This window comes from Apostichopus japonicus, chromosome 5 (genome assembly GCF_037975245.1).
Source record: "Apostichopus japonicus isolate 1M-3 chromosome 5, ASM3797524v1, whole genome shotgun sequence".
Lineage (NCBI taxonomy): Eukaryota > Metazoa > Echinodermata > Holothuroidea > Aspidochirotida > Stichopodidae > Apostichopus > Apostichopus japonicus.
In genome coordinates this window covers 8,363,876-8,377,486 of record NC_092565.1, presented here as the reverse complement: position 1 = coordinate 8,377,486, position 13,611 = coordinate 8,363,876, and the positions used below count along the sequence as shown (strand labels likewise).

The following is a 13,611-nucleotide window of genomic DNA, read 5'->3' as shown; positions in this document are numbered from 1 at the left end:
TTTCTGTGTGAGGTGGCAAGAGGTGGGGAGGGGGGGGGGCTCACCTTAACCACGAGAAAAATATTATAACGATATGTGCTCGGACGATATATACCAAAATGGTGTATTGATTAATACCAATCGATATCTTGATCAATACTCAAATGATATCTTGATCGTTACGATACCAAAAGCGTAATATGATCAAGATCCTATAAGCGAAGAAGATGACAAGTGATGTCGCTGCTGGATCATTTGATGAACATGACTTTCAGATCGCTTCCTCCTTTGTGCAATAAATTCACTTTTTTTTATCAACTATTTCAAATGATTAATACGTCGTATCTGTTGCTTTTCCCACAGCCGTTATGCGTCCTATGATCTCATAAATAACGTATGATGGAAAATCGTTTTTAACTTTTACAAAATAAGAACCTTGGGTCTCAAATTAAGCTACTCTTTTATTTCTTCATTTGTAGAGTTATCCATCATTTATTCTGACAATTTACAATCGTTGATTAAGGATGGATTCTCGATACCTTTACATGGAGAAAATATTCAAGGAGAATAATTTACTTGAAAATCGGGGCTCGCAAAAATGATTTTGATATTAAAATTAAAAGTCAATGACAAGCAATTAAATATTATTATGATGATCGTCAGTAGATTACAATGCGTAAACAACTAGGGCACACCTCCGCACGCCGACGGGCGTGAATAATGAGGACAGTAAGAATAATTGCCATGCATTAAATTACCAATTTAGCCCTTAAAAAGAAACTTTTGCGCTTTAAATCGAAATAAAAAAACATAGCTTGTAATAAGCGAAGGGCCCCATATGAATTGTGTTCAATTTGAAAGGTTTTGAAAATGTAAATGTGGTGTAAACTTATTACCCGACGATACAATTGGTAGCTCTTTAACAGGTTACTATTAGGCAAAATAAAATGTGCGAGATTGTAAACAGTTAACATGTATAGAATATATCGACTGGAATAAAGACATTATTATTATTATTATTGTTCTTCTTATTATTATGTTTATTATTATTGTTATTATTTTTATTGTAATTGTTATGATTATTATTGTAATTATTAATATTTTGGTTGTTGTTGTTGTTATTATTATTATTGCTCTTGCTGTTGAAATTGTTATTGTTTTAAATGCTAATTTTGTTTGTAGAAATTAGATGCAAGACCATCGCTGCCAGGAGCCTTGTCGTTTTGTAAGGATATTAATGAGTTGCTGCATTATTCAATGGTTAGAAATCCCTCACAGTTGATAGAAGCTTCCATACATAAATCTTTCGCGGGGGAAGATATTTGAAAAACAACATTTGGGGAACAGTTGTTCAGATGCATACAACTTGTCGTACAAAGGCTTAATTTCTTTTATTATAGTATTATCATCGCTGCAAACAATTAACTCTATCAGAACCTTTATTTTTATAAATCATATTATTAAATTTATTCGTTTCTCAAATTTTAAAATTTAACTGGTATTTCTCTTCAGCCGCGCTCAACCCAACGGACTCTAGAACGAATGATTGTTCCTTGTAAATTTTCTGGTCGTAATAGAGGAATAATTCATTCCGAGCTTCACAGAACTCGACCCTAGTTTCTACTAATTCAAAATAGAAAGATAATGCGCAAGACTAGCAATCTTTTCGAATGAGGGTATTTTCTCTACAACATCATTCCCTGCAGGGCCTTACGCTTTGAAAAATTAATGCTGGCACTACGAATCTGTTTACTTTTTTAGGTTTTCCCAGAGCGAGGAGGATCCTCACCACTCTCATTTTCAAATAAATTTGCTAATAGTGTCGACAAAGTCGTGATAACTTAGTAACGAATTATTTAATTTTCAGTAGCCAGGACCCAAGAAAACTGCAAGCATGGTCTGACTGGATTCCTGGTTGACCGTGACGTATCAATGACAGAATGGGACATAATTTACGAGGAGAAATATGGAGAAAAAAATATATAATCTACACTAAAGCCCTGGAGTGGTGGTGTATGAATTGGAACTCCAGGTAAAAGTTTTGGACATTGGGATTTCCGGCCTCGAGTCGCTCTACCTTTTATCTCCAGAGAGTCACATATTTCATTGAATACCTTTGTTTCATTGTGTTTAGTTCTTTAACACTGTCTCTCAACTCATCAATGGCTTTGGAGAAATCCTATTGAAGGATTCCGAACTCTTTTCAGGAATGTCTCTTCAGCTCTTTGAGCATCTGGATTTTTGTTCCCAATGATTGAATGGAGCCTGTTGTTCGACTTGTGTCTAAGTGAGACTCCGAGTCATCATCTTTGCGCTGTGTTAGGATAGAGCTTAGGCTTTACTGGGAAGCCAACTCTTGACGTTTTTTTTTCTGGTCTATTGGTCTTCTTGCGGGCATTTGTTTCTTGCCGAGGGTAGTTTATAGACAAGGCTTCGAGATTTCAGAAGATGAAAAGACGAAGTTAAATGGAGCACGTATCTTTTCCCAGAATATCTTGAGCCCACATGAAAGGTAGGCTTCCAATCATCATCATAATTATTGTTATTACTGTGTTGTTGTTGTTCTTCTGACACTGTTATTATTAGTTTTACCTTTACACTCTCAGGTAAATAGATCAATATATTATTTTACGATAGTTATTAGATTCGTTGTTATCCACATCCCTGATCGCAAAGCTTCCTGTTTGTGAAGGATTTGACACAAACAAAATGCATTCTTTTGTTTTGAAGGGATGCATTTTCTTTCGGACTTTTGGGAAGTTACCCTTACCATTTAACCTAACTGTGATGCTATATAAGGTGACATGGTATTGGTGGATATGGCGAGTGATTATCAAAGTACGTCATTAGCTCATATAGAATCGCCACAATGATGGCCAGTATCATAACCAGACATGTTTGTGGACATTAAACCCCACATGGTCCTTCCAACCTACCAAGATGCAATTTCATCACCGTTCTGGATATTTGTGAAATATCTATACACCGTATTGTTGGATATTTGCTGGAATTGTTTTGTCATGCAGAGCTTTCAATGAGTTCCACTATACAGCTATACAGGCAATATACGTTATTGTTGGTATATTTACTGTTGTTTTGTCACGCAGAGCTTCAAAGAGTACCACTACAGGCAATATACCTTATTGTCGGTATATTTACTGTTGTTTTGCCACGCAGAGCTTCAAAGAGTACCACTACAGGCAATATACGTTATTCTGCAGTGTATATGTCGCTGGAACACCTCTTTTTGAATCAGGGTTTCCAAACTAGTCCGAAAACGGAAAAATAAAATGTAAAAACACATTTCACTTAACTATTTAGCTTGAAAAGTTACAACATCTTAAAATAACAAAATACTTTCCATATAGCCCTGCATTCTCTTTGTTGCGTTCTGCTCATTAAAGATGCATTTGACTGATAAATGTAGGAAACGAGGCACACGTAACTGACGGATCACAACTACTTTAGACTTGTAATTGACTAAAAAGCTTTATTAAATGACAATAGGAAACCTTGCATGTAACCGATCAACCTAAAGTAGTTCAGCCGCTAATTGCTTTCACGATTTAGTTTGTCTTACGACCTTGGCTCCTAACGCTTCAAAACAGTTCGATAGTAATTTATTCATTTGATTACTGGACTAGATTTACAAAAATAGGAGTCATATTCATCGGGCAATTTAGATCGACTTTTAACCAGCTTTGTACCCAATATCTGAAAGGTATAACCGTCATTAGTAGGCGTTTATTCTATCTTATTTGCATTCTAATGCAAACGACTCCTTATCAGAAGCACTGCCCTGAAGACAGATGTCTTGCAAGGGGCTTTAGTTCTTTTCAGGGGGATTTGACTTGCACGCGGCCCAACAAACTAAGTTAAACAGCCTGTTTCTTCTCTCGAAAAAAAAGCAACCTTGATTCTCCCTCCGTGTAGATGAGTGGGGATGAACCATGATATGAGTAAGAAAATGTGTCGGTTCAACAACAAATCTACAATGGCTTAGAGAAGAGGAGGCAAATAGGTTCAAACGCGAAATATACCTTTATATATACAGCGCGTATATATATACACCGTGCGTGGAGGAGAGGACATGATTATCTGTTATCAGTCGACGTCATTTGAACTATACTAGCAAGAATATGTAGGTTTGAAAATATCATGGTGAAAATAGGCCTATTACAATATGTATTTATGGCTGTCTGTGTTTCAACGTGAGCTATACCGACAATGAACACTTAGTAAAGTACAAGGATAATTTAACAACAACAAAAAATGCTTGGGAATAATTGTTGCATCATGTATACATATACCAAACATTTTACTGTGACCTGAAAACATTTTTCATTAAAAGTATGTTTCCACATAAGCAAACTAACAGTAGCGTTTCTGAGTTTACCCATGAAAATCATTGGCTGGCTTATAGGTCCTGCTGTTGTATGCCGCCCTGAAAGACCTGCTATATAGTATCCTCTGTAGTAAACATCAATGCATGATGGGATAATGCTAAACCTATAGACTTGCCGAAAGCATCTGCATTTGTAAAGATATATGAGCTGTCAATCAAATCAGGCAGAAAGACACAATATTCGTCTATAAGGATGTACTTTACTGAAACCATAATCCAGTTTTCCTGCCTCCCTGTATAAGTATTCTTATCCTGAGGTGCGTAGGGAGTGTTTCTGCTGCATGCATGGTAATGTATGTATATATATATAAAGCAGTCCATATGTACTTTTCTATAGAATCTGGCTACGTTTTACTACGTGATCACAATGTTCAATAACAATCTCGACAAAGAAAATAATTACCAAGAGGTTTTGGCTCTCTGATTACCCGCTTGAATGGTCACGAGTGATCACCAATTACACATCAAATTCAACCAAACTCATATTGAAAAGCTTGATCAAATTCGGAAGAGGTATATCGAACGCCAGTATGTAAATACACATTGACAGGTACGAAAAACCTGCTTTTAACCCAATTTTCGAAATCAGTGCACACTCAAGACTGTATCATATCAAGTGCGAATGATGAAAGTCGCTTTTCTGTAATTCCTATCAGTTCCGTTAGCAAACCCATCCCGTGTCCACCCAGATCTTTACACATGCATCTCTCCATCTTATTCAAGTCTTTTGCCATTTATCTCTTCTTACGCTTCCAGCAATTTATGTCAAGTACGAGAAACCATCCCCAGCGCAACCTCTTAACTCCTCGTTTAAAATTCCATTTTAGAAGTACCAGGACAATTACCTAAATTGATGGAGATCGACGAGAGGTTTTCCGGACAATTTGGGTCTTGAGCTCACGTGGATTGCTCAAGAGGCTGATTTGAGAGGCAGCAATTTAGATAACGGGAAGGCGGGGAGGTCCAATCGAGACTGTAATTAAGCAACCCTAAGCTCTCTCCTTTAAATGTTCAGTAGAATTTACTGGAGGTGTGATGCCCGCCAGGGGACAGCTAAGAAGCTCCTTGTTGCGTCCCAACGAGTACTCCAATAGTCACCGTCATAAGCTTCGTGTTTGAGCGCTTCTTTCTTTCTTCCCTCTCTTTACAAATCAGGCGCACGGCTCGTAATTTATTTATGAATTCTGTCGCAAGTGATTTCATGTTTTAAGCAAAAAAAATCTGCCGTTCGGTATTTTCATGTTATTCATCGACGGAATCAGGTTTATACATGCGTATATGGTATGTGTGGCTATATCTTAAGCTCAAAATGAGGCATTCAGGTTTTTTTTAATAATAGTTTTCACCCCTTGGGTTGTATATTTTAACTCCATATCAGGAAAAAAAAAATCAATTCAAATCTTCCAAAACTCTTTCTGTTATAAAATTGATAATTTCTATAATTTTTTTTTTAATATAAATTTCATGGGTGTGATGTAACGTATACTTCCAGATATCCTCCGAATAGTGTGTAATTGGTGTATTATTGAAGCGAGTTTAAATATTATGTTTTGATACCATATTAATTGCACACCAATGAATAAGGGGAACGTGAAAATTATCCTAGAGCGTTAGACTTGCCATGCAGTTCTTATCGTGCTGCGACCGTTATCAATGTTAGGAATAACGTGATCCATACTCCATAATGCGGTCAATAGCATGCATCGTATTGCAGAAGTACCGTATCTCAATTTCTTGTTATAGTCGTCTACTATCGGATGATATATGCCATTCACATACCGATTTCGTTGACATACTCGAGCGGTTTCATGCTTTTACACAATTCCCTGTAGTAGTGTAGAAGAACGTGAGAAGAAGTGAGATGCGGAAATAGTTACCAATTAGTAAGGTCAATTTTCATCTCAGCAAAAAGCGCAGAATTCAATGCGGGTACTTTTCTTGCCGATTTTTATCTTACCACATCAGTTGAAAGTATATAAGAGCCGGTTTCTACAGCAGGCTCCATAAATATCGCTTCGAATTTCAAGGGATAAACTGCAAGTACTTGTAGCCTAACAATTAGTAGGATATTAAACGCTCGATTGGAAAACGTTGGGGAATATAAACTGTACCTCAAGATTGCTAACGCTTTGCATTTAATGCCCGGTCATTAGGGTGTAATCGCGTCACGGCAAAGCATTTTAGGTGATTCCAAGACTGAATCCAGATTGTCACTTGTGGCGTCGTTAGTGTTAAGTGGATCATTAGTGTCGCGGCCTGCCTTGGCGAGAGCTCCCCGTGGACCAGCTTAACAAAGAGGAACCCATTCTCCGTTCTTGTGAATTTTAACTGATCATCGACTAGTATATATGAGAATACGCCAATACTGATATCACGGTTCATGTTACTATACAGTCTTCATATATATAGTTTCATGCGATAACACATACATTATAGTCAAACAAGCCTACTATGTGAAATCATAAAACAATTATTTACCAAACGGGAAAAGGCAAGTTTATGCCAGTGATTTAATCATTCCCTGATAAAGTTTGACTCTTGACTTGTAAACATGCCGAGAGGGGAATCTACAACTATAACATAAGCTACAACTATATATATGGAGCCCTGGGTACAGGCATGATACCTTTTTGGGACAGAACAACTATAGGTGGAGTCCACTTTAGGTATATGACATCTCTATCAATGACAGGACAACTAAATGGAGTCCACTTTACGTATAGGACATATCTTTTGGTGACAAGACTATATGCATTCGACTGAACGTAAATGACATGATCAGTGTTTGATAATGTCGAATAATAATGATTGGGAAATTATTATGAAATTTTAAAGTCTCAATATGTTTGCTGATGAATTTCGGAAAAAAAAAAATTCCGAAGCAGATTCAGTGTTTCTTATTCTAAATGCACTCTGACCAGGTGGGTTTAATGGAGAAAAGCTTTCGCAATCGAGTGAAAGAAATGTATTTTCTGTTGCCCTTATTGCGCGAACGATTTGCAATATAATCACTGCGACCTCCCATTTCAGCATGTTCATTAAACAAATGTAACCTCTATTTACTCGTATCGTCCACCCTTTTGACCCAACTGCACGGATGAAACGTCTGAAAACACTTGTTCATTCATTGCAATGGAAGGAAATGACACAATTTCGCAAGTTACATCGGTAAGACCGAAAGAAAGATACTATTCAATAGAAGGGACCTAACACAGGCTAATCACGAAAGTGAAAGTAGTCATAGGCCTAACGGTCGTAAACAAAACAGAGAGATTTGATTGGCTCATGAGCTGTTGGGCCGGGGCTTGCAAATTTTGATTGATTCGTTAATAAATCTGGCGAATTTTATCAATTTTATAAATCAATAAAAATAATGAATATTGATACGGAAATTGCATAGAACGGTGTCATTTTCACTGAGCTTTTTTTGCAGTTAGCTGAAAAGGTCGAAGTTTAAATTTCGGCAAACATTTACTGAGACTTTAAAAGAAGAATTCTTTACTCAACGTATGTAATTTTGGGAATGACTACATTGAAAAGGTCTCGATTTGGGCTAAAATTTTACAATATGATGCAGTTTCACAAAATGAAAAGCATTACAATATAGCTCACAGTGATGGTTTTTCCTCGAGTTTTCAGCGGAGCTCTTCTGAAGCTAAGCTTCAATTGGCATATGAAATGATGATGAAGAATTAAGTATATTTTTCTTTCCAAATAAGAAGGTATCAGTATAAGTATAAATATAACAAGGTCTTACAAAATTGTCCAATTTTCACCAAAAATGAAATATGCCAAATTCCTGTCAGGATCCTTTTACGATGTTTCCTGGATATAGTTACCGGTACTCGCATTCCGGTGTATAGTTACCTGTACTCGTGGTTTTAATACAAGTATCTGTACTCGTATCCTATATGATTACCTGTACTCGTATCCTATAGTATATAATTACATGTACTCGTATCCTATTATATAATTACCTGTACTCGTATCCTAGTATATTGTTACCTGTATTCGTATTCCGGTATATTTTCCCTGTACTCGTAATCTAGTATATAATTACCTTACTTCGTATCCTATTATATAATTACCTGTACTCGTATCCTAGTATATTGTTTCCTGTACTCGTATTCCGGTATATTTTCCCTGTACTCGTAATCTAGTATATAATTACTTGTACTCGTATCCTAGTATATAATTACCTGTTCTCATAGACTAGTATACAATTACCTGTTCTTGTATCATGGTATATATTTACCTGTTCTCGTATTCTCGTTAATAGTTCCCTGTACTCGTAATCTAGTATATAATTACCTGCACTCTTATCATAGCTAGTTACCTGTACTCGTATCCTAGTATATAATTACCTGTACTCGTATCCTAGTATATAATTACCTGTACTCGTATCCTAGTATATAATTACCTGTACTCGTATCCTAGTATATTATTTCCTGTATTTGTATTCCGGTATATTTTCCCTGTACTCGTATCCTAGTATATAATTACCTGTACTCGTAATCTAGTATATAATTACCTGTACTCGTATCCTAGTATATAATTACCTGTACTCGTATTCTCGTTTATAATTACCTGTACTCGTATCCTATAGTATATAATTACCTGTACTCGTATTCTCGTTAATAGTTCCCTGTACTCCTATTCCGATTATACACTGAAAAAATAAACTAGTCAATATTGCCACGGACTAACGTTAAATAAGTCTGTAACGTTAGTCAATGCACTCTCAACACTAAAGTGTGCATTCTAAACACCAATTAACAATGTGTTATGTGTGTATTGGGCTAGATTGAACAGTGGCACATAATCTTCTAATTTATTCCCAAACAAATGCTGGAACTATAAGTCTCAATAGTTTATTTGAAGTCTACACTCATTTGGTAAAGATTTCCTGTAATTTCCCATGTGAATCTAAATGGGTAGGCTTTGTGGTATTGAATAAGCAAGGCTAGACCTTCAAACGTACAGTCACAGTAGGCTGAACAAATTATGTTGGCTAGTCAACGGTATTATATGTTGCGAGCAGTCGGGATGCACGCTTCAGTTCTATTTAACCTTTTCATTTATCATTTTTTAGTATTTAATTTCCGGTCACGCTAGGAAACAATTGCGACATTCCTTCACGGTCGACTTGTTTACTGTAAGAAGTATTAACCGTTTTTCTCAGGAAAGCTTGATAGTCTGAAGTTATTATAACATGTGCTTTTAGTATACTGCCAAAAGAGTAAGTTGTTTTATTTGTATTGATATTTTATGTAGAAGTAACGGAAAATTTAGTATGTTTAGTTTGGTCTAATTGCACGTTTTTTTCTGTCCAATGTAGTGCAGGGTTCACTTGCGCGAATTCAAATTATTCTGTTTATGTATATGTATATGCATCGATTCGTAGCTTATGATGTTTTTTGACATTTATTTGTAATTCAAGCATATCTGTTTAGAAGCAAAGTTTAAAGGTTAAGATTAATTAGCTTTCTCTTTTTGATCCTAGATTGAATGAAACTCATTGACGTACAGTAAATAATAGATCAGATGATACAGTTTAACGCAGTTGCTAAAACTCTGGGTATTCTCTAGTCTTCGCCGGTCCATTATGTACTTTAGTACTACTAGTAAGACTAAATCAAAACGACCGAAAGACAAACTTAGTGTAACAAAGTACTGATTCTCCTCTAGCCTAGGTCTAAACAGGCTTGTTATGTGAGCAAGCAAAATAACAACTAAAAACGATTAGGCCTATAAATAAGTTGGCTCAGTGCATTTCTGTTTCTAAAATTTTATATTTTTAAAGATCATAAAAACAAACAAAGGTTTAGCCCATGTTTTATTATCTCTGTATTCTGGGCATTTGATTCTGGTTGCAATGGTGATGACACTCTCGTTCAAATTTTCAGCTTTATACAGTCTGCTTCAAACTTTGGGATTGGTTTTTGAGTCTATAGTGGAAGCAAATCTCACATAACTTTGTGGTGACAACTTTATTTAATTTTTTTTCAAATGATGAATACTTTGCTGTTTCTTTTTCCAGCAGGAATTGAAAAGCCAAATATCTAAGTCAAGGGTGAGGTTTCCTGTGATGTACGACACCAGTGTGGAGGCAACAACAGAAGAGGAGAACTGTGTTATATATGGCTTAAAGACATGTTTTAAGATGATATACTGGTATCCTTCGCAGAACAAAAGAGTTTATCCAAGAGTCCAAAAAGCAAAGGAACAAGTACCATAGAGAAAAAAGATGGAAGAGTGAGTTTAACTATTGTATCTTACTGTTTAAAGATATTAAAGATACTTTTCATAACCTGTTTTAAAAAAAAAAACAGTCTAGTATATCATTTACGTGCAAGCTTCATAAGTTTGGTCAAATTTTCACTGATCTGTAGAGCGGGAGTCCAGAGGGTTTGGTTAGCTGGGAAGGTAACCAATTGCCTGGTACATCACAATGTTCACAATGCATTCCTGTATATGAAACCTGACGACTGGCAAACCAACTGTGGTGGATGTGGCTGGGAGAGCAATTTTAAAGTCACCTAATAGCTAACCTAGATCAGCTTTCATGGTAACCACATCAAAGTAAGAACAATGTGTCAGGTATGGCCCCAAGAGCAACAAATGGCCATCGCCAGTAATTATTGGTGGTGGGGTACCCCTGCCAGTGATCAACAATTGACCCCTCACGGCTGACCTAGGTCAGCTCATGAGGTAACCACTTGAAACCTACTGGAAAATGTTGGTTAGGACTTCAGATACAAGGGATGGGCATTGCCAGTAATTTTTATTGGTGGGGTACCCCTGCCAGTAGACCACCAATATGCCCATCCCCTCATTGACCTAGGTGAGCTCATGATTTGACCAGTTGAAACGTACAGGAAAATGATAGGTATCACTTCATATGTAAGGATGGGCATTTCCAGTATTTTATATTGGTGGCCTCCACTGCCAGAGTCCGCCCATCCCTTACATATAGAATCCTGTCAATCATTTTCCAGTAGTTTTCAACTGGTTAAATCATGAGCTGACCTAGATCAATGAGGGGGGGGGGGGGCATTTTGGGGGTCTACTGGCAGGGGTACCCCAGTAATATAAATTACTGGAAATGCCCATCCTTTACATATAGAGTCCTGCCAATCATTTTACAGCAGTTTTCAACTGGTTACCTCATGAGCTAATCTAGGTCAATGGGGGATGGGCATTTTGGGGGTCTACTGGCAGGGTTACCCCACCAATGTAAATGACTGGAAATGCCCATCCCTTACATATGAAGTGATACCTATCATTTTCCAGTAATTTTTCAACTGGTTATCTCATGAGCTGACCTAGGTCAATGAGGGAATGGGCATTTTGGGGGTCTACTGGCAGGGGTACACCCCCCCCCCCCCAATATAAATTACTGGAAATGCCCATCCCTTACATATGAAGTGATACCATTTTCCAGTAGTTTTCAACTGGTTACATCATGAGCTCATCTAGGTCAATGGGGGATGGGCATTTTGGGGGTCTACTGGCAGGGGTACCCCACCAATAAAAATTACTGGCATTGCCCATCAGTTGTATCTGAAGTCCTAACCAACATTTTCCAGTAGGTTTCAAGTGGTTACCTCATGAGCTGACCTAGGTCAGCCGTGAGGGGTCAATTGTTGATCACTGGCAGGGGTACCCCACCACCAATAATTACTGGCGATGGCCATTTGTTGCTCTTGGGGCCATACCTGACACATTGTTCTTACTTTGATGCGGTTACCATGAAAGCTGATCTAGGTTAGCTATTAGGTGACTTTAAAATTGCTCTCCCAGCCACACCCACCACAGTCGGTTTGCCAGTCGTCTGGTTTCATATACAGGAATGCACTGTGAACATTGTGATGTACCAGGCAATTGGTTACCTTCCCAGCTAACCAAACCCTCTGGGCTCCCGGTCTATTGGGATCATTGTTAACATGATTAACATAATTATTAAGCTTTGAAAAATAACTTGGTGTTATGCTGTGCAAAGCTAATAATTATTTGGTAAAGCTGCTATTCCTGGCTTATAATTTGAGTGACCTAGATTTAAATGTATACCTCACAATATGTTATAAAATTTTAATGTAAATGTATGTTTATGATAATGTGAGTTATCATGTGCTATATCTGTATCTGTGCTTACACGTATATCATATTTTCTGTTCACAGGTCAATAATGGTGCAGATTTTGGCTTCCTGAAGACAAGTGGGAGGCCATTTGTAGTTAAGAGAAACACTCTTTGTTTGTGAAGACTTAACTGGTGTCGATTTGGGGTACCACTTTAAAACGAAAGTCATGAGGAACCCTTGCCCAAGATTCAACTTTGCATTATTGTGCAGTGCTATACTTTTGCGATTCATGTTTGATCCATTAACTTGTCTTAACTTTCTTGGAATAAAATCATATTTTCAGATTTTGTTTACAGTGATTTCTTCTCTATCTGTCGAAAGTCAGCCTTTGTAGACATCAGAAGATTTATCAGAAATAAATACTGCCAACGTACACATTATTTGTGTTTCTTCTACTCTCTTTTCTTTCAGTGATGCTAGTCAGTGAAACTAGTCGGGTTTAATTCTTTCAGTGATTCTAGTCAGTGCAACTAGTCAGTCGATACCGACTAAGAAAGGTTAGTCGGGAGAGGCACCATCCTGACTAATGTAAAACCTGCTATAAACTAGTCGGTGGCTCATATAAATTAGTCGGTAAAGACCGACTAATGTCACGAACTAATGTAACTGACTAACATACATTTACCGACTAAGAAATTGTTGATCGACTAAGCTGACGGACTAAGATGACCGACTGAGAAATCCAACTGACTAAGGAATAAATTAGTCGGTATAGCAACTGACTAAGGCTTTGTTAGTCGGGAGAGGCACCAGATGGACTAACGTTATGTTAGTCGGTGAACCAATTTAAGTTTTCAGTGTACCTGTACTCGAATGAAGGGTAGAACATTCAGTTGGAAAGTGACAAATTTAGTGTGTAAGTCAATGAAGCAATTAATTGTGGTATGACGCCAGAACCTAACTCTATAGTTTTCTTCACTAGGTGGTATCCTAACGGTGTTAACCTACAGAAATGATGGCACTATTTTACATCTCAGTCCCCTCACCGATACAACAGTTTCTCAATTGGGAGTGGACCCCCCCCCCCCCCCACTTAGACCGCAGTGGCGTAGCTAGGATTTTTTGAGTGGGGGTCATGGGGGGCT

At 37.3% G+C, this 13,611-nt stretch overlaps 1 long non-coding RNA gene across 1 annotated transcript; it reads left to right on the top strand.

Moving 5' to 3' along the window:
• Window positions 1-9,130: 9,130 nt before the first annotated feature.
• Window positions 9,131-13,328, top strand: LOC139968191 (uncharacterized). The gene is made up of 3 exons (XR_011793239.1): window positions 9,131-9,623; window positions 10,425-10,639; window positions 12,566-13,328. It is a non-coding gene; the product is annotated as an uncharacterized lncRNA (long non-coding RNA).
• Window positions 13,329-13,611: the final 283 nt, after the last annotated feature.